General features: G+C 30.3%; 1 protein-coding gene and 1 non-coding gene across 6 annotated transcripts in view; both read right to left on the bottom strand.

Moving 5' to 3' along the window:
* The window catches only part of Atrnl1 (attractin like 1), an 833,524-nt gene that overhangs the window by 257,752 nt on the left and 549,849 nt on the right, over nt 1–25,923 (bottom strand). The gene's annotated exons all lie outside the window — the stretch shown is intronic.
* On the bottom strand, nt 23,209–23,315 carry LOC111758409 (U6 spliceosomal RNA). The gene has a single exon (XR_002792586.1). It is a non-coding gene; the product is annotated as a U6 spliceosomal RNA (small nuclear RNA).

Genomic DNA, 25,923 nt, shown 5'->3' with positions numbered 1-25,923 from the left:
AATATTTAGTTCCCTGGAATATACTTAAAGAAAAACCAATGACAGATAGTTTTGTTCAACCTTTTTGCTTATAAAATGCAAAAGTGTAGTTAAAGGATCCAGTTTTTCTATTGAGCTTTGAGTTTTTAGCACATATAAAGAACTAAATGCTTCCTGTAGTACTGTGTGCAGAGAAGAAATCATTGTTCTTACCCAGACCTTACTATAGTTTATAAGACATGAAATGTAACGAAAAGAACTGGAGTATAAAATAGATTATCAGTAAGAGTGCAAATAGGGTTCTAGAAAAAAAGGAAAAAAAATATTTGAGGTCATTCTTACTGGCACTTGGAGAAGTAGGAAAATGTTTTTACTATGAATCTTAGGGAGTGGGAAGCACCTTCCCTGAAACACTTTTGCTTTGCTCTAATGGCTCCAAAACAGGAAATGGAAGAAATTGAAGTTATTTTTGCTAATAATTTCTGGCTCTCCTCTGTATCCATCAATTTCCCTCCTTCTTGCCAATTTGTGTCTGGCATACATTTCCAACATTTTTCCAGAAGAAAAGGCAATCTCAACAATATGCTTATAATTTAAATTCTGTCAAAATTTCGAAAGGATATGCAAAATTAGAAGGCAGTTATTGGCATGCAACATAATAAGAAAGATATTATCTGTTTGAGTTTAATCAATGACTTAGAATGCTAAGTCTCAATTTTCTTATCTGTAAAGTGGAGATAATGAGGGTTTGGGATTTAGCTCAGTGGCATAAATGTCCACCTGGCAAGTGTGAGGTTGTGAGTTTGATCCCCAGTACCCCCCCCAAAAAAAACCCAAAAAACAAAGAACGGCAGGGGGCGGATAATAAAAGTACCCTTCTTAACAACCCTTCACTCCTGTACACTGACAAAGTCTTTAAGTCTCAGTTTTTTTCTACCTAGTAGTCTTTGGACCACAATCAAATTACTCAAACCTTCTGCATGCTCATTTTTTTTAATAAAGTAGGGGAAGAAAGTTACTGTATTTTAACTATATTTCTGCTGTTAATTTCTAGTTTCATTCCAACATGTTGTAAGAGCTTGCTTTGAAGCATTTACATTTCTTTGGCTATGTTAAGCTCTTTACTGTTGGTATGAGCATGGTCTATTTTGAGTTTAAAACGTTAATTAATTAATTAATTAATTCCCAGACTAGGGAAATCTATGAAGATAGATGGTAGTTAAGTGGTTGCCTCGAGATTTAGAGGGAAGGAATCGAGAGATTGTAGCTAGTGAGTAGAGTGCTTTGTTTGGGGATAACAAAAATAATCTAAATTTGATTATGATCATGGTTCTATAACTGTCAACATGCTAAAATCTACTGAATAATACAGTTTAAATTTGTAAATTTTCTAGTATGCAAAATGTAGCTCAATAAAACTGTTATTAATAAATAAGTAAAATGATAATAGCAATAATATTCAGATTGTATGTTTCAGACAAAGAACTGATGGACTTGGACCATTCAGCACAGGGGCTGACACATTGTAAGCATTTAACATCTGTTCATTGGTATATTCTGTTGAATTTTCAATCACAAATTTTTGTCTTTGAAGACAGCACACTAATTGCGACAAGTTCATTTTTTTTTTTAACCACTGGTGACACATTTTCTCTTTACTAGTCTCCATTTTACCAAATGTTACAAATTTACTAGACAGTTGGAAAATGTCACTATTGTAATAGCACATACTGCGATTTAAAATGCTTTCTGGCATTTGCTACTGAGCATGATTAAAACCTCAACCTGAAAACTAGAAGAAAATATTTAGCACTTTTCCATGAAATTCTGTAAATTAATTTATTTTCTGTGATTATGTTCTTTATATAATGTAGTTTAACATTTGCACATTGCTGAAGAAAATACTAGCAGATGTACCCATTTTATATCTAATCTGCTACTGTTCTGTTCAGCACAACAAAGCCAAGAGAACACATTTATCATACTGCAATAGATTATTATCATTCTGTCATGAGCATTTCTGTGAATTAATTTTAAAAATAAACATTTTCCTAGTATCATATTTGTTGTCCAAGATAACTATCTTATTAATCTAAATCTCTTATAAAACATATGAAATTAATATGAAAATCCACATTTAAATTTGACAATGAAAGTTATTCACTTAAATTTGACATAGTCATTAATTCCATATATATTGCATATATATGAGTACAGAAAATTCTTCCATTAAAAATATCTAATTCAAATATTGATTCATTTTCCAAGTTTCTATTAGCTACCTTCTAAACTCCAGTACATAATACAACTCTCTAAATTTAAGGGTAATAATCTCTAAAAAACACACAGAAGAAAACTTTGCCCCCTCCCACTTGTCCTTTTACCTCCAGTATCACTCTGTTATGTTTAGATTTTTTTCTATGTCTTCCTTCACCTTCAATATCCTTCTTTACCCTATATTTGAAATGATTACCTCCCTTGTGAAGTGTATGTTATATTAATATGGTACTATTTATTTATGTCATCATGTTTTTCTGATACCACTATAGGTAGAAACAAAAACAAAAACTATTTCACCTCCCTTAGTTGACATTCAATAGTATTTAATGAATAAATAATGAATCACTCATGAATAAATTGAAGCCTTAATGTCTGCTTCATATGAATATAAGTAAAGGCATGCTACCCTAAAATTGATTTTAATTATGATTAAACTTTAAAAACTATGCTATATCCCTTGATATTACAGAATTTATATCTTATTCTCCAAGAAGGCAATTATTTCTTAAAGTAGGTCAGTTTCGTGGACTTGTTCAAATCTACATCATTTCATATTGCTCCCTGGTTACCTTATTGCAATTCTACAAAAGTTATGGAAAATGCTCCTAAACCATTAAAATGCACTAACATTTCTTATATAAATTATATTCCTAAGATTTGGGAAATACATAAAAGAAGTAATTGAAATGTTATGGCATTGATCTTGACTTTATAAAACAAAGTGGATGAGTTAGAGATTAAACAACAATTCATGAAATACAGTATTTCTGTTATAAATATAAATATTGTTAATATAGGGTAAAACAAGTAGTTTTGGTTTTCTGATGGTAGGATAATATGAAGTAATAAAGAGAAATACATGTATGTTGCATCATCATTGAATTAGGAAAATATATTTTACCATTTCATATAATACCTACAAGAAATATCAGGAAACTTTTTCATCTTTCAGTTTAATGTTGGTTGTTCTAAATATGATGTTAGTGTCTATGGAAGGAGATTAGCAAATCACCTTTTTCTCAGGTTACTTAAAATCCTTCTGTCTAGGTTTATATAATCTGAAACCACATTAGGTAATATTTTCATCTTAAAACAGACTTTTTTGCCTTAAAATGAAAAATTTCACCTGGCATGTTAACCTATGCTTGTAATATCAGCATTTGGGAGGCTGATAGAAAGATTACTACAGTCAAGACCAAAACGGGTCGCATAGTAAGAACTTATCTCAAGAAAATAAAAAAAGAAAAGAAAATTTCTAGTAGCTTCCTGACAAGTGTTCAACAATTTTACTGAACATAATCACTTTTTAAATTTCTTTGCCAACTGGTACTTTTGTAATATTTATTCCAACAAGAAATACACCTCAGTGGTGGTTACCCAGAATGGCCTAGCTTATTCAGAAGACTTCACTAATGTCTAAAATATTTAAACAATTGTTCTTCACTATTTGAAAGCTAAATGCTGTCCTTGGTTGTCAAATAACCACAGTCAGTCTTCTTGGTATGCTGTTCAGGGATACAGTGTTATTATTTGAGCATTACTGTACCAAAACTCAAACCTATCTTTTACTATTATCAAGCTTGTCATCAGATAAATAACAAGAATGGAAAATGTTCACACACACATGTATCAATAGACTACATAGGTATACCAATGTATGTGTTAAAGTATGTGTATGAATATGGATATAAATTACAAGTCAAAGCTAAAACTCATATATAAGAGGTCAAAATAAAGGTTAAATAATGTCTGCCTGTGAGGATCTTTCCTGTCATTTGGATAACAATGATCATATAATTGGCATAACCAAGACACAGTTTTCATAGATTTTTAAACCTAGAAGAGACCTTGTAGATTCTTTAGGCTGGCAATTTTTCAACTTGCCCACCATAAATTTCTAAGCGTTGAATGTTAAAAAGTCTGTGAGCTCAATGCTAAAATATCATACCTTTCTTAAAAATTTTAAATATTGAGCTAATGCTTTTAGTATGACTTTTATGGTTTCAACTATTTAATTCTCTGTTGTCTTTGAAAGCTAACTGGCCTTCATCTAGAACTAAAATGTAAATCTACAATTTTCTTAAATTATTTTAGCAAACATATTTATCAATATATTAATACTTACAAATAAAACATAAGAGAAAAAATCTCAAAGCAATGTGAACTACTTTAGAAAGGCAGAATGAATTCAAATTATCCCAGTGGTTCTCAATTTTTTATGCAAATTGTGTTTAATATCCAATGCCTCTATACTTTACACTGAATGATCTTGTCTCTGCTAGATATCAGTGTAATATATTTATTATAGATTATAATTTCTCTGTAAAATAGTATCATGGAACTCTGTAAGTTGATAACATTCAAAGAGTAGAGTGTCACAAAGTATATTATGGCCAGATCTTATCTCCATGTAATAAGGCCTTTAAAAACTTCCCACTAACACAAATGAAAGACAATAAATCTCACTTTTATGAATGTGAATATTTTAAACATAGATTGGCTTTGCTTAGGTTAATTTAGGGCATATCAGGAAAATAAACTATGATAGTTCTTCATTCTCTTTACATATTCATGCTTACACATTTCTTAGTTAAACATCATAGGAGGCAAAATCATTCTTCTGTCATGGACAAGTCTATCCAATGGAAAATTGAAGCAAAGAAAAAGGAGAGCACTAATAAATCTCAGTAGAGATATAATCACCATATGTCATCATAGACAAAAAGTTTAAAAGGAAGAACTTCATGAAAATTTGACTTTTTCCTCAATACAAAAGCTATATTTTGAAGAAGCACCCTATAATGTTGTTTATCAGGTGAGTTAAACTTCAAATCACTGAAGATGATGCTAGTTTGTAGTGTGGAGGAAACAAAGAAAAATAAACCAATATTCCTGTCAAACTACTTTTTACTATTTCCACTCCAGAAAATTCAAGTGTTTACAGAAAGAATATTTTAAAGTAAGTCAGAAAGGAATTAGAAGCATCATTTATCTTTAATCTAAATGAAATAGTAATGTATCTGTATAGTCAATTCCCAATTACTATAAATTTTGTGACTAGTGATTTTACTTACACAGCATTTAAATTATGGACACGTTTTAAAAATAAAATAAATTTTATCTATATAAGACTGAAGAATTACTAGTTCATGCAAAATATTATATTGTGTAAATGGTACACCTGTGGGTACTTACATTTACCTTATACTTCACAACAGACCTTATTTTACCTACCAGTAAGCAAAGAAGTACCATACATCATGTGACAGAATGAATTAGCAATAAGAAAATAATTTTCATAAAATATTACTGAGTTGTCAAGAAATCACATTAAGAATTGTAAGATTATAAAATTCTTTACTTGTCATTCCAAAGGTTGATCTTGAAGAGTTTAGGCTAAAATTTTAAGCAGAATTATTTTCTTTTCCTTTTTTATCAAAAAATGCCTAGTCTTAAAATAATTTGATGGAGAGTGTTCATCTCTGGACTTACTTGATGAATAAATTTGAAAATTGCAACAATTTAATTGAACACATTTGAAATGAGCTCTTAAAATGTACCACAAATGTGCCTAGGGTTTAATAACTGATGTCTGAGGCAAGATTTCTGAGTATAGTTAGTAATATTTATTCTCACAGTTTCAAAACAAAAGTACCACAGAATACTCTGGGACATCTGCTGGTAGACTGAGTGTAGAAACTCCAGACATCATATCTTGATATTGGAGAAAGTACTTATGTACCCTGGAATTGAAAGCAACAAAGCCCTATCCATCTCCCAGGGGGAAAAACCCGACTGTAAAAATACTGCAGAACATTTTGAAGGTTACTTCAAGCAATTTAAAAATTGAAATGTGGATTTCTAATCCCTTCCTGGTTGACAAAAAAGTCATTAATGACATAGATTTTGCCAAAGACGATCTCATTTCATGATAAAAAAAAAAAAAAATCACACAAATGGAGTCATCTAGAAAAATCTTGAAAATTCTTCTATTGCCGTATAGAGACTGGTAGTCAATAGGAAAATGCAGTAGGCCTCCCCAACACAGTATTTTTGTCTTGGTTTTGCACATTTTGACATTAAAACAAAAAGTCATTAAGTAAAATGCTCACTACCAATTTTAAATATTACTCTGACATTTAAAAATCACATTTATGCCTGACAGGAGTGAGGTCTTGAGTTCAAAACAAATAAACAAACAAACAAAAAACAAATCACATTTAATGACACATGTAATTTGTGTTTGTTCAACACTGACTTATAAATAATTGCCAATAATATGGAAAAAGCTTCAATGCAAAACATAATGGTCAGGGGAAAGAGGCATGGGAGAGGGGAATTGCTTCAGATAGGATGATGAGGGAAATATGTTAATAAATGACATTGTGTCTGACACTGTCTAGTCAGTCAAAATAGAAATGCAATCTCAACAGCTCAGTAGTTTAACAAAGTAAAGTTCATTTATTACTTTCACAAAACCTGCAAATCTAGGTAACTTTTCATTGGCAATTTAACAATATAGATTCCTACAATTTTGTAGCACAGTATCTCAACCAAAACTTTCCCAGAGTATTATGGCAGAAAAGAGACCAGTAATTATACATAAACTTTTCAATGCACTAATCCAGGAAACACACACATTCCTCCTCAGAAATAGTCAAACAGCCCAACCTACTGCACTGAAAACCTAGGAGAGCAAGTGGAATGCAAAGTGAACAGAACAAAGGAAACCAGAAAGGCAAATTTGAGGTAGAATGGTCAGCAAGCACAAAGTTTCTCAGTCATATCGAAGCTTAAAGTTATAAGAAACAAACAAAAAAAAATCTGCACTTTAATAAGCCAAACAATGAGAGGTAGACTGTTCCAAAATTAACATTTGCTCCATGAATGTTAAGAAAAATTAAAAAAAAAATCTGTAAATCATCAGCCATATAAGAATTGCATTAATCATATTCACTATTTTAAAACTCATTTTGTCTTTATATTGCTCACAGTGTCCATTCCTATAGTATTGAGAGTAGCGTGGAACAAAAAAGGCACAAGAAATAGATTTTATCATCCTCAAATAAAGTAATTTAACACATAACCAAGAAAACAGCAACAGCATTTAATCTCAAGTACAATGAACCTAGCTTTCTCAATAAGTATCAAAAGGTCAATTTTGTATGTAACCTTTTTTAATACAAAAGGCCAGGTGGTTGTAATTTATCTGAGCAAATCAAAATGAACAAAAGGATGAGTACTGAAAAGGTCATTTAAAAGCTAGATCCCCAGAATGGATGTTTAATACATATAACTTTTCAAAGAGCAAAAATGGGAAGCTGAATAATTTCAAATTTTGAAACTTGCACCTGAAAAACAATTTCACATCTAGAATAATCTCAGAGTCTACTGGGAGATATATTACCTCCCCAATTTAGAGGTCTAATTGTCAAAGAAATGCTTATTCTGCTCTCAAGAAGAGGAGCAAGTGAATGCCACATCTTTGACAGCCAGGAGGTGCACAATATGATCAAGTCAACCTTAATTAGCAGTAATACAAAAGCAGTTGCTTACAATAGAGATGACACATGGGCTGCTGCAAGATGCCCAGTACTTTTTATTTTTTTTTTAATTTTAAAAAACGAAACAGAAAAAGGAAATAAATGATACAGACTTTCAAAAATAGTAGTAAATTAACAATTATTAATATATTGCATATTGTTATCTTAGAAGTAGTTGTTCAGATTACAAGATCTAAGCATGGAAAAACTGATCAATCAAACAATGACTATATGCCCAGTAATCCTGACTGAAGGCTTTTGTTACAATAAAAGCTTAGATCAATTCTCAAGTAGTCCTTCCCCTCTAAAGAATTAATTTTAGAAACAAAGATTTTTTTTTTCCTTTTTTGTTCTGGGAATTGATAAAAAGCTTGAGATTCAATTTTGAACCACAGTTAGCTAGCTTCTAGGTTAAGAAATTCTAAATGCAACATAATCCAGTTAGCTTTTTCATTATCTGTATAAGGAGCTTGTGTTGAACACAGTAGTTTGTGACTAAGAAGTTCCTCAAGAGGTATTTATATCTCCTTATAGACAAAATGACTCAAATTATGGCAGTTTCCACTTAATTGATATTATGAAAATATTTTTAGGAAAATGCAATTACTTTGCTATTAGCTGATGGAATCACTTTCAATTCAACATTAAGAAATTAAAGTTATTTTGTAAAATGTTTCTTTGTAGGCCATCACTTTGGTATGGATATTAAGAACATTCCCAAGGGCAAAATTTCCATTGCAGAGGCCGTGACATTACTCAATAATCATAAAATTTATCCAGAAACATGGACTTCTGAGAAAACAGCACAAGAATTTAAAACTGGAAGATGTAAATTCCCTTCTCAAGTATTTTGTTACTTTTGAAGTCAAGAACTTTTCTCCTGAAAACAAGAAAGCAACAGAGTCAAAAGGAAGAAAATCACAAAATTATTTGTTTATATGAATATCTCATTCCCTTGCCCTATTTATTTCCTCACTTTAGCATATTATAGAAATTACTGTGTTTTATGCTGAGAGTGTACTGTTTGATAGCATACTATTTATTGAGCTCTGTTGACTTTTCAGATTGTTTATACAAAGTATTTTTTAATCTTTAATTTGATTTAGGCATAGTTCCTGTGTATAGGTTAGTATGACTAATGATACATACAAATTTATTATAAATGAGAGAAGTAATGTATTATTTTGGGTATATGATAATTTAAATTTTAAATGCTTTTAAAAGTCACATGACTTTTGGTTCAATAGACTAGTTCTTTTATAATAAAATTAAAGGAACTCTGAGTATATACTTGTAGTTTAAAACTGTAAACCATTATAGCTTAAAACTTAAAACCATTTTTGTTTTATGCAAAGATCAGTAATTGAATCACCAGTACTGCTATTTCTGAGCCATCCATACTGTGTGGGTAGGTACCTGTAAATATGGCTCCTAGTACATGGTGTCATACACACACACACACACACACACACACACACTGTTTCTTTGTTAAGTATGTTATCTACTAAGTACAATTTCTGAAAATCTTTACTAAAATATACTTATGATGTACATTATCTAATTGGTGTGCTACATGAATATTAAATCTTTTCATTATTTTGCAAAAGAAACCATGAATATTTTAAATGAATTTTTAACTGTTTAAAATTTAAAAGTAAGAGATGATGTAGAATAGATTACTCATTACTAATATAAATTGATTCTCATAAACTTAGTATGCTAAAATACAAAAATCCTAATGTAAGAAATTAGAAGTCATAAGAAACTCATTGGAATAACTCATTCCTAGAGGTATAAGGAATTCTAGGGGTTATTCTGGTCCAGGGTTTCCAATAAATCCAGGTCAAAAACTCACAAATACATCGAGTAAAAGAACCACTTTTTAGCAAGTCAACTCATACTATTGCTCCCTTATACTGAACAAAAATTTATATCCTTGGTCTCTTTTTGAACCATTAAAGTTAGTAATTCTAATTTCATTAGTAAATCTTTCCTATAAATATTAAATATTTGAAAAATTCTCACACCTTCAAATATTTGAACATTATCATTCATTATTTATGCAACAAACACAGAATGTTCTGAAACATATGTGCTCTGAAACACAGAATGTTCTGATACAGAATGTTCTGAAACACATGGTTCTGAAAAAAATGGACTGACATTTATGAAATACAAACCATATAGTCTTTCCCTCAAGGGACTTACTCATCATCTTGTGAGAAGCAGAACTGTTTCTCATGTAGCATATTTTTCAGTGATTAGATTATTAATGTCCTTCATAAAATGTAAAATGAGTATAATATTATAGATTAGACCAGTATAGACTATGGTGTAACCTAACTATTTCACTTAATTAGCTTATATTTTTCCCATTTTGAAAATAGTTTAATTTTAGAATCACTCTACATTGGACCAAATAAACAAAGGTGTTTATGACATTATGTTTGATCAATAAAAGCCTTTCCTAATTAACTACTTCTGTGAATGAATTTTTAATCTAAATTCAGGACCTCACATGGTATTTACTAATTTTTTTCAATTGTATTGTTGGTATTCTTGTTAACCTATATTTCCTTGAGTAGAGCATTTTCTTGAAACCCTTGAACTTTCAATTTTTTATGCTCTCTCCTCATACTGTCATTTTTGTTTATCCCTATTCCATTCCATGATCAGGTCACTATCTTCTGCTAGCAGGGAACAATCAAAAGAGTAAGTTTTTTTATTTGCTTAAAAGCCATTAAAAAATTGACTTTGCTGTTCCACAGTTCCCTCCATGTAGTGACAGTTATAGAATAGAAAAGGTGTTTGGATTTTAAAAGTCTGAGTTTATTTTCTCAGTGTGTTCACTGTAGGAGATAAGAGGTCTATATTAGGTAACAGATTTCCTAATTAGCTGATTAGATACACATTCCTTTATTCTCAAACCTTATGAAGTATGCTTTGTCTACTGCAAAACTTACTCAAAACTCATCCTCCTTAGGCTTTGCTTAGACATAAACTTTTAGGACCTTATGTTTTAGGATCTTGTTTTGTGCTGTGTTTAGATATGTCATGAAATTTGAGTTCCAAACAAGGTAAGCGAGAGAAGTGCATATACTTCACTTTTAGTCAGACTTTCAACAGCTGATAGCTCAGCCCCTTTTTAGGCTCATTTAGTGTCACAGACCAAGAATGCTCTGCATAGCTGTGCAGCCTCTCCTTGTGAATCTTCACTTTCACCTTTCAACTGGTAGATGCTTTGCTGGATGTACTGACTTGTGATATATTTCTGCTGCAAAAACATATCTGACTGTAAAGTTATTTTCCTTTTACCAAATGGATTTTCATTTATCACCAAATATACCTGTGTGATTAAACTATAATTTCCATTTATTCTTATGTATTTCTAATCTATCAATTTGCCAATAAATTTCTAAATTTTATAATCAAGACATTTATTTCTTGTTTGATGAAAAATTTAAATGAATCAGGGAAAGAAATGAATCCTTTATTACCTTATTAGAGGCCTTTCTCTAGAAATGGACATTTATCTAACAATCGATGAATCTACTGAACTATAAATCTATTGAATTGATAAATCTCCCATTAAGTAGGTCCTTCTTATCTTCCTGACATCCTGAATAAGTTGAAAAATAAAAAGTACAGATAAAGGATATAATATCTTTCTTAAATCACTCCTTAGGAATATAACAAGTAAGGGGCGACCGAACAAACAAAAATAATGTTCAGTAGGCTTCAATTAGAGTCAAATCCTAAGAAGCAACTTATTATGCAGGAGCAGCTATGCTAAACTGGTACAGCTAAGGCAATCTTTTAATTGCACATAAAAGAAAGTTAAATTGTTGATCAGAACAATATTTTCTATTATTAAACTATAAAGAAATCAACTTCTAATAAATACAATGCAGAATATGAATCAGGTTCGTATGGTTTGTATTAAGCATAGGTAACCAAAAATATTTCCCTTGCCTAATATTTCAATGTCAATGTTTACCTCTTCCTGAATATTTCATTAAAAATTTTAATCTCTCTTCCTATTTCCCTCCTCTTCTTTTCTGTCTCTAGTTCTTCTTGTGTTTTTTCCCTCAACTGCAACACTTTTATTGTCCATCATCTGATATGCTACACATTTTATTGTTTGTTTAAAATCTATCTCTCTATTAATAGCATAATAATTTTATTTATGTCAAATTTCATCATCTAAAATGTGGCGGGTAATCAATAGGTATTTGTCAAATAAGGACTTCTTTTAGGAACAATGTGTACCCTATAATTGAACCATAGAATCATGGTCTTTGAACATAGGCTCAAGGTCATTCTACCATGTGGTCTCAGTTTGCCTCTGAATTGCCTAATTACAAAAGACAGTCAAATTTTTCCTGGCAAATGAAGTCATAATGACACTAAAATGCCTGTTGGTTAATTAACTTAGTGTAGGTACTACTCACCACAAATCTCTGTTCATCCTTTTTTCTCTTTCCCTTTAGTTACAGTAATGATAGCAAATAGGTTTTTGCCTTCCTGACTCATTGAAAAAAGTCTATGAAAAATCTACATGTCTATAAATCATTTATTTAACAAAAGCTGCTAGTGAAACATTGTAAGATATACTAGTTGGACATGCAATGTATCTGATGTCTGAAGTATCAACAAATAAAAATTAACTTTTACCATAGTGTCTGTTTTAGGCTTCTTAATTAAGAAACTACTTTAGGTTCACTAACAATTTGAAGACCACATAGACAAAAATTCAAAGAAATATAAACTAATGTAAAGTAAATAAATTTTTGTAAATACTATTAAAACAGCCCTGCAAATTTTTTATTTAAGAGAAAGACACAGAAAAAGACACAAAAAGTAAAAGATACAAACAAACAACAACACATTCAAAACAATAACAATATAGATTTTTAAAACAAGATGATAGGATTTAACAATAGTTGTTATATTGCATATTGCATATCTTCCAAAGGGTTGTTTAGATTATTAATTATAGACATGCAACATTGATCTAATCATGCAAGCCTTTTCTGCTTTTCAACAAGCTCATCTCTCCATCCATGATAAAAGTAAAATGAGGTATTAGCTAAATAACTATCAACAAAGTACATTAATGTGTTTCTCAGACTTCTAAGCAAACACTAATAATTTACTTTCTGAATCTATTGCTTACTTGCTTAAAAAGTGAAATAACTAAGCAAAATTTAATTTAAATATTTTGACCTCAAAAGTTGACCAAATTCACTTTCTAATTCAAGTTAGAAGCTACTTTAAGCTCTTCAGGTCAATCAATATATTTCACAGACATTACCAAATACATAGGGCCAATAAGAGCTTAAGTGTTACCCTTTAGCAATTCTCTTGCTAACATTTTAGCTTGAACTTACAATAACATTTATGATAATTTACTGTATACTGCTGACTTAAAACATTTAATTGAAATGATATAAACATACCTTCAGAGAATAATATATTAGATCTTGTAGGACTTCTTTTAGTGCAAACAAAAGCAGAGGAATATGAAGTATAATGTCACTAAAAATGATGTTAGCTCTTTTAAAGGAATAGCATTAAAAATCAAGCAAGAATTTATGAAATATATTTTAACTACTTGAATCTTTTTGGTAAAATTATTTGTTAGAAAGAAGATTACACTTTTTTGTGGTACTTAGGTTTAAACCCAGGCCCTTTGTAATTAGCTATGTGCCCTGTACTTTTTAAAAATTATTTTTTTATTTTGAAATGGTCTTGTTGAATTGCCACATTTACCAGTACTGGAGCTTCCACAACCTAGATGGTAGGGATTATAGGCATGTGCTACTATGCTTGCTTTTAAATGTGACTGTACTTTCACAAGAACCCTATAAGTGCAGACTCTAGTTTTTGCAGGGAAAAGTGAGTCACAACACAAATACAGACCTCATTAATGGCTACAAAACAAGTTCAGTTAATAGTGTCACTATTCTTTTTGTCTTTTGATAGCAGCCTTAATGACTGATTTCTCAAAGCAAGAAGCTATAGAAATGTACATTAATAGGTAGAAAATATTCTAAATTCCATTTTGTAATGCTTGTTACCTCTACAAATTAAATTTATCCTCCCAAATGTTTATTTTCTTAGCCAATATTAATATAGTTGGCTGAATGCTATGATTTTATACACATTTCATTAAATATACAATTTAAATAAATTAAAAGGAAATAGCATCATAAGATAAATTCATAAACAAAAATATATCAATGTATATTTATATTTTTTACTTCACAAAACTAAACTAATGCACTTTAATAAAAGCGTTTGGATAATGCAACTTACTTTGCAATTTTGGATAGCTAGTTGCAAACAGATAATGTGAACATAAAAGTATACACATTCTCAACTTACTGTTCAGACTCTATATTAATGAAATAATGAAACAAACTAAAGTTTATTAAATCCTACCAAATTTTAGTTTATTGTAGTAAAAAATTTAGAGATAATTTGACTATATAATTAAAATATTCAAAATCTGAAACATTATATAACCATTAAAATATTCTTAAAGAATTTTTAGTGACATTAGGAAATGTGGGCTAAGAAACAAACTAATAGTCATAAATATATGCATACATATACAGTACATAAAGCCATACATATATGATAAATTAAGATTTGGAATGATGCTCACATAGGGTTGGAGAATACTGAAGGATGGAATGGTAAGAGTGAATACAACAAATCTGACATTTTTCATGAGGATCAAAAATAAAAAAAAATCACTGTAAAGAAAAATCTCAATTATAATGCATATCTATATCATCTACATCTATAAAACCTATATCTTAATGCCTGGAAAATATGAGTGAGTTTTTATCTTTAGAACAAGACTTCTAATTTATTTAAATATATATTTTTCTTACTTTTTTGTAAAAGGAAAAGGACACTACTAGTCATTATTCAGTGTGACTGGATTAATTACATTATTCCTATAGGGATGTATGAGTTGCAAAAACAAAATTTTAATGCAGCATTAAATTAATAATTTTTGTTACTTTAGAAATCTATCATATTTATTCCTCTAATGTTTTATATTATATGATACTATGAAATAAAAATAGCAAGGTTTAGTAGTTGTCTGAAATAAGAACATTAATGAAACAAGTTCTAGGAGAAATCTTGTATGTAAACAATTATAACTGAGAAACATAATTGCCATTCTCTAAAAAAATGTAGAAAACATACAAAAATTACTGAAAAAATAAGAGAATGAAGCACTAAAAAAATCTTCCATAAAACAAAAATATGGTTAATTGTTAATGTTAGTACTAAAGTAGGCATATGTCCAAGAAGCCATTACAGAGTAGTCACAAGACAGTTTTTAAAATCTGATTTGTATAATTGTTCTCATCAGAAGTGATCTGGAATGACAAGAGTTCAGTTGATCCCAACTGCATGGCCTTAGAACTTACTTTAATCAGGCTGTTAGATTAATTTAGATTAGGACTATGAATACAGTTCATAATTTGTAGGGATTTGGGGTCTGGTGCTCTGTGTGGTGTAAGAATAGCTTCACACATATGGTCCTATGTCCAAATTTTGAAATAGGCTTGAAAATGTAAAGTTAATATAGGTCTTTGATAAATTCATGGATAAAACTGAAGCTGTAGCAGAGAAAAATGTTTTGTAGTTTGGACAGATAGCAGTTATATCAGGCTGAACATAGATGTGTAGGTCTCAATTCCTGTAACCTGTAAAGTCAAGTCAGACAACAAAAGGGATTTCCACATGTGGTTGAATTAGTGGTCTTGTGATGGAGAGATTTTAATGGATTATTTAGGTAAGACTTGCATTTAATCTTCAAGTCAGATATTCTGCTACTGGAACAACATATAGTATCCTGACCCTAAAAAAAAAAAGGCCATGATCTATGGAATACAAGAAATGTAACTTTAGAATCTGGAAAAAGGTAGGAAGTTGATTCTCTCCTACAAGTTCCTACAACTGAGGTGGGCCCTACAGATACCTTGATTTGAGCTCAGTGAAACTGAAGTTATATTTCTCTGTAACTATTTTAAGGCATTGAGTTTATGGTAATTTAATAGCCACAGGAAACAAACACAACAGCTAAGAGGAAGAGGGCCTGATGCTGGGATGATAGAAGATGTGGAAAATTAACTGTCTACTATGTCTGCCAATCAATAATGCTTCCATATTGAAATTAATGTTTTTCAAGTATGGAAAGAGTCAACAATGCAAACACTGTCAGCCATCCACCAGAAGCTAAGGGAAAGGAATACATAGCACTGAGAAAGAACCAACACTGGTGATATCCTGACTTTGGATTTATAGCTCCAGAACTGTGAGAATAAATTTGCCAGTTTTTAATATCCTGTTATATAATAACCTATATAATAATTATTTTTGTAATTGCTCTTTCATAAAGAGAATTATAAGTATCTCCAAAGACATCATATTTTTCTCCTAGATTATATCTTTCTCCTTCTGTATAAAACGTATATCTGAGTATTATGGTACTTTCACTTTACTTTAAATGGTTTTATAATATACGTTCACATTGCTAAATGGCATGTGTATTACTAAATAACATGTGATTTAGCTGTGTTTCTCAGCTTCTCAGAGTTTTGGAATTACTATTATGCACCCCACACCCGGTTTGGGAGTTTTCTTTACACGGTGTATGTATCCAGCCATTTGCTCCTCTGGCCCACTATTATTTTTGTGGTTTACACTGAAATGTATCTGTATAGTTAATGCTGTTCTTAATGTGAAAATGCTCCTCTATGTGACCATAGTACAATTTATTTATGAGAGGAAATCTGGGTAATTTCCAGGCTTTTGCCATCACCAACAACATTGACAAAGATTTTGTTTGTATTTCTTTTACCTCATATTTGCAAGCCTTTTAGGGTGAACAAGGAACATGTATATTTTCAATTTTGCAGTTTATTTTTATTTGTACTGTCAGATTTTTAAAAATTTTCTAGTATAGTATATGTAAAACGGTTTCTCAATGCAATTTTCTTATGGTTTAGTAATTATGATAACCATATTTTTATTTATAAGGTTTGCAGTTTAATTATTTTTCTTCTTCTGTGATACAACTATTGATATCTTTTGTCTTTTTTTATTTAATTGTAATTTTCTTACTGATTCGTAACCACTTATTTAAATACTTCAGACCCATTGTACTTTAAATAATATGTTTTGGCAATATATTCATCCAACATGTCACTAATCTTCCCATGCTCCTTTCAGTGTTTCATTTAAATAATAGAAGTTTTGAGCTTTTATGTAGCTGAATGCTTTCATCATTTCTTTCATGTTACTTACTTTTCAGTCCCAAGGAATTCTTCCCTCACAAAATGCTCTAAGATATTGTCCTACATTTTTTAAACTTAAAACTTTTGTCTATGAGTTTAAATTAAAATTCTTTAAGTTATCTAGATTTCAGTTTTATGTATATCTTATCTGAGTTGGAATTATATTTCATTTTTCCCATATGTATAATCAATTCTACTACAATTGTTAATTAAATATTCCATCCTTACCAGCAAGTAAAATTTCCATATAGTTCATATAGGATCTATTTCTATAAATTCTATTTAATTCTATAAATGATCTATCCTGAAGTAACAACCACAGTAACTTTTGAAATTTGAAAAGGAAATTTTCAAATCATTTAATATATTTCTAGAGTATTCTGCTTTTGTTCCTTTTATTTCTTTAATGTCAATTTTTTAAAAAATACGTTCTAACATATACAAGAGACTGAAGATATATAGATATGTATCATTAATTTAAAAAGCATAATATAATGAATATACAGGAACTTACAATTAAACCCCAAAATTAGAATGCTGCTGAAACTTCTGTTGACCTATATGTTCTTTTTCTTTTATGCCTTTTGTTTTCCCCACTTCTAAAGGTAAACACTATTGTAAATTGTTTTGGCTATTTTCAATATTTATAAAAATGTTCTTTGGGTGACAGTTATTTTTATAACTTTTTTCACTTAAACTTTTGTATCCAACATCCATCTATTTTGTTGTATGATGGTATAATTTACTTATTTTATATTTAATAATTTTTATCAACATACAAGATGTGATCAAAGTCGAGTGAATGTTTAAATTAAAAGTATTTATTACACCAAAAGACACACTGCCACTAATCTCTTTTAAAATACTTCAAATACACTTAACATCATCATTCTTGCCACTTTCTGAAGTCCACTTTTGAGAAAGTCTTTACAAGGGTATGCACAAGTATGGTATTTTCCAAGACATAAAATGTCATGGTGGAAACCCATGTCTCTGGACCTGGCAGCTTGTGACCTCTCCATCTTCTCCAAAGTTAACCTGGCCATGACAGGTAAAGCTTTTGAATCATTTTAAGACATTCACATCCACAATTGCCTCAGAAAATAGCAAGAACCACAGGATAAATGTATTTGAAGTAAGGGAGACTATTGGGATGGAGATTAGTGGCCATGTGTCTTTTACTATCATAAATATTTTAAAAATTTAAACATTTACTATATATGACATATAACTATCTTATATATAAAGTTTCTAATTCTGCATGGGTCTGTTGTTGACCACTTTTATTCTATTATCTTCATATAATTATTTATCCCTTTAAATAAAATATGACAATTTCTTAATTACCCTAGATTTGTAATTCTTAATAGCTTGAATGGTAAGTCACCTAAAGTTAATACTTCTTTGTCTTATGTCCTGATACTTTTCTATATAAAATTTAGAGTTAACTTTCATGACCTACAAAAACCTGTTCAAACAGGACTTTTGTTGTCTATAGGTTAATGCAAATAGAACTAATAACCTTATTAAACCAAATCTTTATGTCCATGAAGATATTTCTTTCCATTTGAGTTACCATTAATATTTCTCAGTAAAACTTTATGAAACATTATAACTTAATAAGTTTATAACTTTCTACATAAATACATGGAATATCTGTTTTATCTTGAATATCTATTAGTGAAAAGCAGTACCTTTTACTTCTCTTTTGCTAAATTGTGTTTTAAAATTATGAATGTGTTGAATTTTCACATATATTGAGATTCTTATATGAATTTCTTCTATAAATAAAATAAACACTAAGATTCAGATGTTGAGCAATGGACCAATAAGAAAGAACAAACAAAATTTGTTAAAGAGGCAGAACAGTATGAATTCATAGAAGCTCAAGAGGAAAGAACTTCAAACATTAACAGCATTCATATATAAGGGAATGTCTGCCTTTTGATTTTTATCTCTGACCTTTAACTGCCTGTGTATTTGAATTATAGAGCTTTTTACACCTCTTGATACTGTTCTTAATTGGAATTGGAAAAACTGTTTTAGTTTTGTTTTTATAAATATATATTTTGTTAAGATCCTGTACCAGTGTTTTAAACTTACTTGGACAGTCAGGTTTTCTTTTCTTAAAGATGACTTTATAATTTGTTTTACTTTTCGGGGCCTAGAACTGTTCTTATGCTTCTATTCAAAAGGCAGGTTTTTTTTTTTTCTCCTGATATTTTTTCACAGATAATAAAGTAAATATTTTAGTAGGAAGTAGCAACCTACTAATTACAAATGCACATTGCAGCCCTTCACTGCTACTCATTGGTTCTTCCTCTTAGCAGTCTTACTGCCCATGTGATTTAATGCCACTAAAATAGCTTACCAAAAACAGAATACAAAGACACAAACAATAAAGTGATGAAAAAATAGTTACTGCACAAATAAGTCTATGATGCACTTGGAGTTCTATATATATTGTTTAACTGTGTAATGATTTAGTGTTTAAAATTTTATTTTTATACCTTATCCCTTATTGAATGTACCTCATTGGCATCTTGAGATTGGTACTGTAGATCATATGACTGAGAGCTCCATTATCCCAAACCCAACTTCTATAACTACCATTGAATGATTATTCAGTGTGTGTATAGTATAGTTCCTAACATATCTGCAACATAGTAAAAGGTATGAGAGTATGGTTTGGAAAATATTGATTTTTTTCTTGTTCCTTTCTTTTAGCTAGATATCTTGCAAAGAATATATGAGCAGAAGTCATAATTTTGTGCATGAGCAGTATTGATGATATTTTTGACATAACCTAATGGAAAAGCACTGTAAAGAATACATCTCGTAATGGAAATTTTTTCAATAGTTGCCAATTTTTGCCTTGAAACTAGTAACAACTATAAAATCAAGTTTTACTGAGCTCTGTCAATATGTCATATGTTAAGAAGACTCATCATGCTGAGATGCGTATAGGATCTACTTTCTCCTTACTTGGAGAATCTCTCATGTATTCTGATTTCAAGAACATAGACATTCACCAACATTCATAAAAATCATGGTGACCCAAGCCCAACAATACACTTGCATTTTTTATTTGACTTTTTCCCATTTAGAGTTGTTTGTATTCATAAAATTTAACAAATGTATTAGTTTCAAGCTGAAAACCACTCCTCAACCCCTCTACGAGACCACATTTGTCTCCTCTTTTTTGTCATATTTGCTCAGATAATATATTTAAGCTGGATCAATTTCTCTAACTATCAAATTGCCAAATATACAGAAACTATAAATTTCTCCATAAAGAATTAATCCCTGCTTCTTTAATCCCTGTTTCTATTAATCTCTGTATCTCTATTATAAAAATATCCATGTCATAGAGTATAAATCAAAATACTCTGCATGGCAGCACTAAACTCTACTCAGTATGCTTCAAAAGGAAAAATGGGACAACTTACAGTTCATCAATTGTATCACATTAAGTTAGTCTCCATCATTCCCTTGGCTTGACAGCCTTCGTTTATTTTAAGTTGTGACAAAAAGGACAACCTAGTACTGGATAGCAGTGTTGACACTGTAGAAAGGAGGCTTTATCTTTCTAATCATAAAAAATGCTTTGCCTTTGTGGCATGAATATAGGATGAAGATAATGACTTATTCACCACTGAATTCTTCCAGATATACATTCTTGTGTAATATAAGCAATATTTTACAAATGATATTACAAGCATTATCAGGCTACTCATGATATGAACAAAAAGACTAAAGTATTTCTAGTTTAATTAAAAGAAAGCAGGGCAAAAGTAAATAACCGAGACATATTGTGCTGGTTTATCACGGAATTCTGGACTTCAAAGTTGAGTGATAAAGCTATATACAGGAGGAGTAGATGACTGCATTAACTGACAATTTCAAGAAGCAAAGAAATACTTAGTTTTGTGTAGTATGTCTTATCATTATACTTTGCATTATATTTTAGTAGAAAATGATACTGCAAGGATAAGATGGGTATAATCCTAGAAACACTGTAGAATAAGCCTCCACATAAAGACAATGTATGCATTTAACAGTTGAACAACCTACAGTATACTTGGTATTGTGCTAGATACTGAAGTTACAGCAGTAAATAAGACATAGATCTTGCCTTTTAGGAAGCTTACATGACTGAGTGACAAGAAAATTAGTAATTAGAACATAATATGATAAATGAGTATATAGAAGGTTTTCCTAATCTCGAGCTCCAAACACCAAATCAGAAGTTTAGCAACTAAGACTGAGATCCTGATTTTTATGAGAATAAACTGATTGAAAATAATTAATAATTGTTTCTTTGCATGGTAATTTTTATGTTGTTAAAATTATATCACTTATAAGAAACCTTCTAAGTGACAATACTTTATTTCTTATGATACTACAGATTTTAATGTGTTAGTATTGAAACAATTCTTTTCTCAAAACTTGTGGTTGAGAACTTTCATTAGAATGTTCATTATATTAGATTGTCTAAATAAACTCATAATTGAATTCTGTCTTGGTTTTACATAATAACTTTTTGCCTGAAAAATATTCACACTCTTTTGTTACTCTGTTCTTAACAAATGGTTTCAACAAACCTGATATCCTGATATCATTACCCTATCATTCTTTCATTCTATAAGCTTTACTTTCGTTGTATGTCTCGTTCTCCCTTTAATAAAAGGTGTTAATCACGTTCTCCGTGAATATCTTTTAGATACCGCAGCCCACTTTGAGTCACTACAATGAATGCAGAAATGTGAACCCTTAATTTTATTTTCTTAGTGTCACATATCCCTGGTATAAAACTCTTCTTTCAGCACTATTCTAAATTATTTGCTAGGCACTGGGCATCTAACTGGGGTCATATGATTAGTGATGCACCGTAAAATAAGGGTACCAGTGATTTAAATCACTAACAGGCCTCCATTAATACTCTTCCTGTTCTTTTTGGTTGGAAATAAGCACAGAGTGGAGTGGAAGATGTAGAGAATCCATGGGAGTGTTGAATGCTAAATGGAAGAACTCTAGGTCCTTAAATTAATGTGTGGCTATTTCTATTACTGAAACCACCTTAGAATGTGTTCTGTGTTCACCCACTAGGTGTTGGAATTACTGAAGTAACTTATGTTATTCACTTTGTCTAATGTACTTAGTATGACTAGTAACTCAGGCCTAGAAAGTAAATTTTTAGGGTAAACTTCACAAACTGACATGAACTATGAGTTTTAAATATAAACTTTAAAATTACAATTATGAGAGAATAGACTGTAACATTCTTTCTTTGACACGTCTGAAAATATTTTGTCAACATTTACTCTTTGTGTGTTTTAGAATACTTTGTTAGGTTTAAAATACTGTGATCTTGGACTGTCTGCTGAGAGATTCAAATAATCACTTAAATGTTACCAACTTTACCTTCTATCCTTTTAAAAAATAAGTTTGAACTTTCATTTATAAATACTTATTTTTTCTGCATAAAACTATTATAAGTATAAAGTGTCTTATCACAGTACTGAAGTCCAGATACAGTTTACATTCCTAACACTGACAGTGGTTCTGTGAACTTAGATAAGCACAGAAAACTTCTATGTTATGTTGCTAACAACTGTCCACCCTAAATTTTCTTTTAGGCAGGCATGTGTCTAGTATTTACTTCTTAAAAATTCGTAACATGAAAAATTTTGAGATTTTTGTTTTTTCCTTTGTTTTAGCTTGGCAATTAATTAATATCTCTTGAAGTACAACTTTGAAAGTTACGCTTTTATTTCATGAAATTAGTATCCTTTTGAAATTTTGGAAATCTGAAGAAAATCTACATCATGCTTCAAAAATCCTTTCATATGTAAGAAGTGTTAAAAGTGGAAGAATAGAGTGTGTGTGTGTGTGTGTGTGATTTAATAACATTGAGAATAAACTGAAAAGTAAACTTTAAATTTTCTATCCACAAGTCTCTACTATCTTCCCAAAATAAAAGAAGGAAAAATGATCTATTATTTAGACTACTCATGGCGAATGTCTTATCCCTATTTAGGAAAATATTTTCTGAATGCAATCTCTTTCACTTATTTATTTATTAAAATATGGAATGCTTCATGAATTTGCACATCATCCTTGTGGAGGGGCCATACTAATTTTCTCCATATTGTTCCAATTTCAGCATATGTGCTGCCGAGGTGAGCACTGTAGACTCTTTTATATAGCACTTTTGTGTTTCATTTCTTTGTTACTTGTGTTGAAATCAAATCACATGTAATTAACCTACAGAACTCACCAAAATATCATTTATTTACCCTCAATAATTTAAAATAAGGTCATAAATGATGTTCTGTACATATAAAATTATGACAGTATCAATTTCTATGGAAATGCAAAATTATATTCAAAACTTAAACTTTTATGTAGCTGTTTGTATTAGTACATTGCAACTTGCTACCTGCATTTTACTTTAAGCAGGATGTCTGTATTACTTCCTAAGAACTAATCCTCCTTAGCTCTAGGATGCTCGATGCAAATATGCTATGTATAATTAATTATGTCTACTTAGTATATACTTTTATATATTACGGACTTATTTTTTCTCAAAATAAATGTATATGTTTATGCCAATAATTTATTACATTAAATATAGACATATTTATATATCTCAGTAACTTATTACATTAAATATAGACATATTCATATTCTCAACCATTCATGAGAAAAGTCAAATTTTATACCCTGGTGTAGAAGACACAGCATTTGACACTGTCAGAAGAGAAAGTTCATGTTTGATGCTGTTTAGTCACATTCAATCATTAAAGTTTCAGCACTGGCTTCACTAGCTGAATGGTAGGATAGCTAATACTATTTAAACTAAATTTTTATGTGGAGAAAATGAGCAAATTCAACTTTTCAAAATTAAGTAATTCCAGAATTGCCTCTGTGAATTTTGTAGTACAGACTATATACACTCATTTTTATATAAAGAAGTTTAGTGAGGATTTTTCTAGGTATTTCAAATGAATCAAAAGACAATTTAACAATGAGTATAGAGTTTAGGGTCATTAAATGGTAGATACATCACTGTGGCATGATAGTTTTAATTCTTCTGGGAAGATGCCCATAACAGGACTAGCTGGGTCAAATAGGGCCTCTAAAAATCTAGGTTCTTAACAAATCTCCACACTAATTTCTGTAGTGGTTGCACTACATTTCCATAAACAGTACAGAAAGGTTTCTTCTTCCCCACAGATCGTCCAGCATTTGTTATTGGTAGATTTTTTGATGAGCGAGGTCAGCCTTGTTCTAATTTGCATCCCTCTAATAACCAATGATAATGAAAAATTTTTTCATATACTTATTTGCCATTTGTATTTCTTCCTCTGAGAAGTGCATATTCATCTCAGATAACCATTTTTGGATTGGTCTTTAAATTTTGAGGATATGGTTGTTTTTAGTTTTTTATATGTTCTAGATATAAGTCCTTTGTCTGAAGGACAGCTAGCTAAAATTTTCCCATCCTGTGGGTTGTCTCTTCACTCTCTTGGTGATTTCTTTTGATGTGCAAAAGCTTTTCAGTAGGATTAGATCTCAATTATTGATCCTTTGTAATATTTCCTGTGAAACTGGGTTTTGTTCATGAAATCTTTGCTTATACCTATGTCTTCAAGAGCTGTGTCTATTCTATCAGCAGATTTATTATTTTTGTTTTAGTGTATAGGTCTTTGATCCATTTCAATTTTAGTTTAGTGGACGGCAACAGACATGTGTCTAGTCTTCAGCATGTGGAAAGCCAATTTTTCTAGCATAATTTATTTAAGAGGCTATCTTTTATCCCAGTTTGACACCTTTGTCAAATATAAGTTGCCTGAGAATGTTTGTACCCATGTTTAAAGCACCACTGTCTGTCATAGCTAAATCATGGAAACAACCAATGCCCATCAATCAAAGAATGGATAAAGAAGATTTCTTTTAAATATAATGGAGTAGTACTCCTTGGTCATAAAGAAGGAAGGGCCTGAAGTACTTGAGGCATATCTAGGTAAATGGATGCAATGTAAGAATATACTCCTAAGTGAAATAAATTAGACTCCATGTATAAACATCATTGTATCCCTGATATAATAAAGTGACAGAGTAAATAAAAAACAAAATACACAATAGATATTGTGAAATGGGAAGAAACTGTTCAAAAGGAAAAAGGAGCTATGGTAGGGAAGGGGAAAAGGAAAGAAGGAAAAAAAGTTTAAAAAAGGATAAAATGGAAACAAAGCTTTGTAAATAAGGAGAGGAAGATGGGTTCAAGGGAGCAGAAGAGATTGGGCAAAATACAGAAATTAAAATAGATCATGTTCAGGTATAAATTCCCTATGATGAATATGATCATTATGTACATCTAAGATGTACCAAAAACTTAATTATATTAAAACAGTAGGTATTTCTATGTCACCTAGAACTGTCTTACTCATCACCTAAAAATCATATCCTTTATCAATGGTAGTCTGATTTTCAGATTTTGGAAAATAATGAACTTGAGATATAAAAATTTGGATTAACACATAAATTTAAGTTTTTATCATCAGTATGTGATCATTAAATTGTATAGTATTTATAAAAAAATTCTGAACAATTCCTATTACTAGAGTACAACAGAACTTAATTCTTTGTATTATGTACCTAAATTTATTGATATATATGGATATATATAATCTATATATATGAATATATATACATATATATATATATAATGAGGGAGAGGAAATTAATTCATTATGTACCATTAGCATATTAAATATTTGTTTAATATACAC

Source organism: Cavia porcellus, unplaced genomic scaffold, assembly GCF_034190915.1.
Source record: "Cavia porcellus strain 051 isolate PalLab524CR breed Dunkin Hartley unplaced genomic scaffold, mCavPor4.1 scaffold_2, whole genome shotgun sequence".
Lineage (NCBI taxonomy): Eukaryota > Metazoa > Chordata > Mammalia > Rodentia > Caviidae > Cavia > Cavia porcellus.
This window is presented reverse-complemented; position numbering and strand designations above follow the sequence as displayed.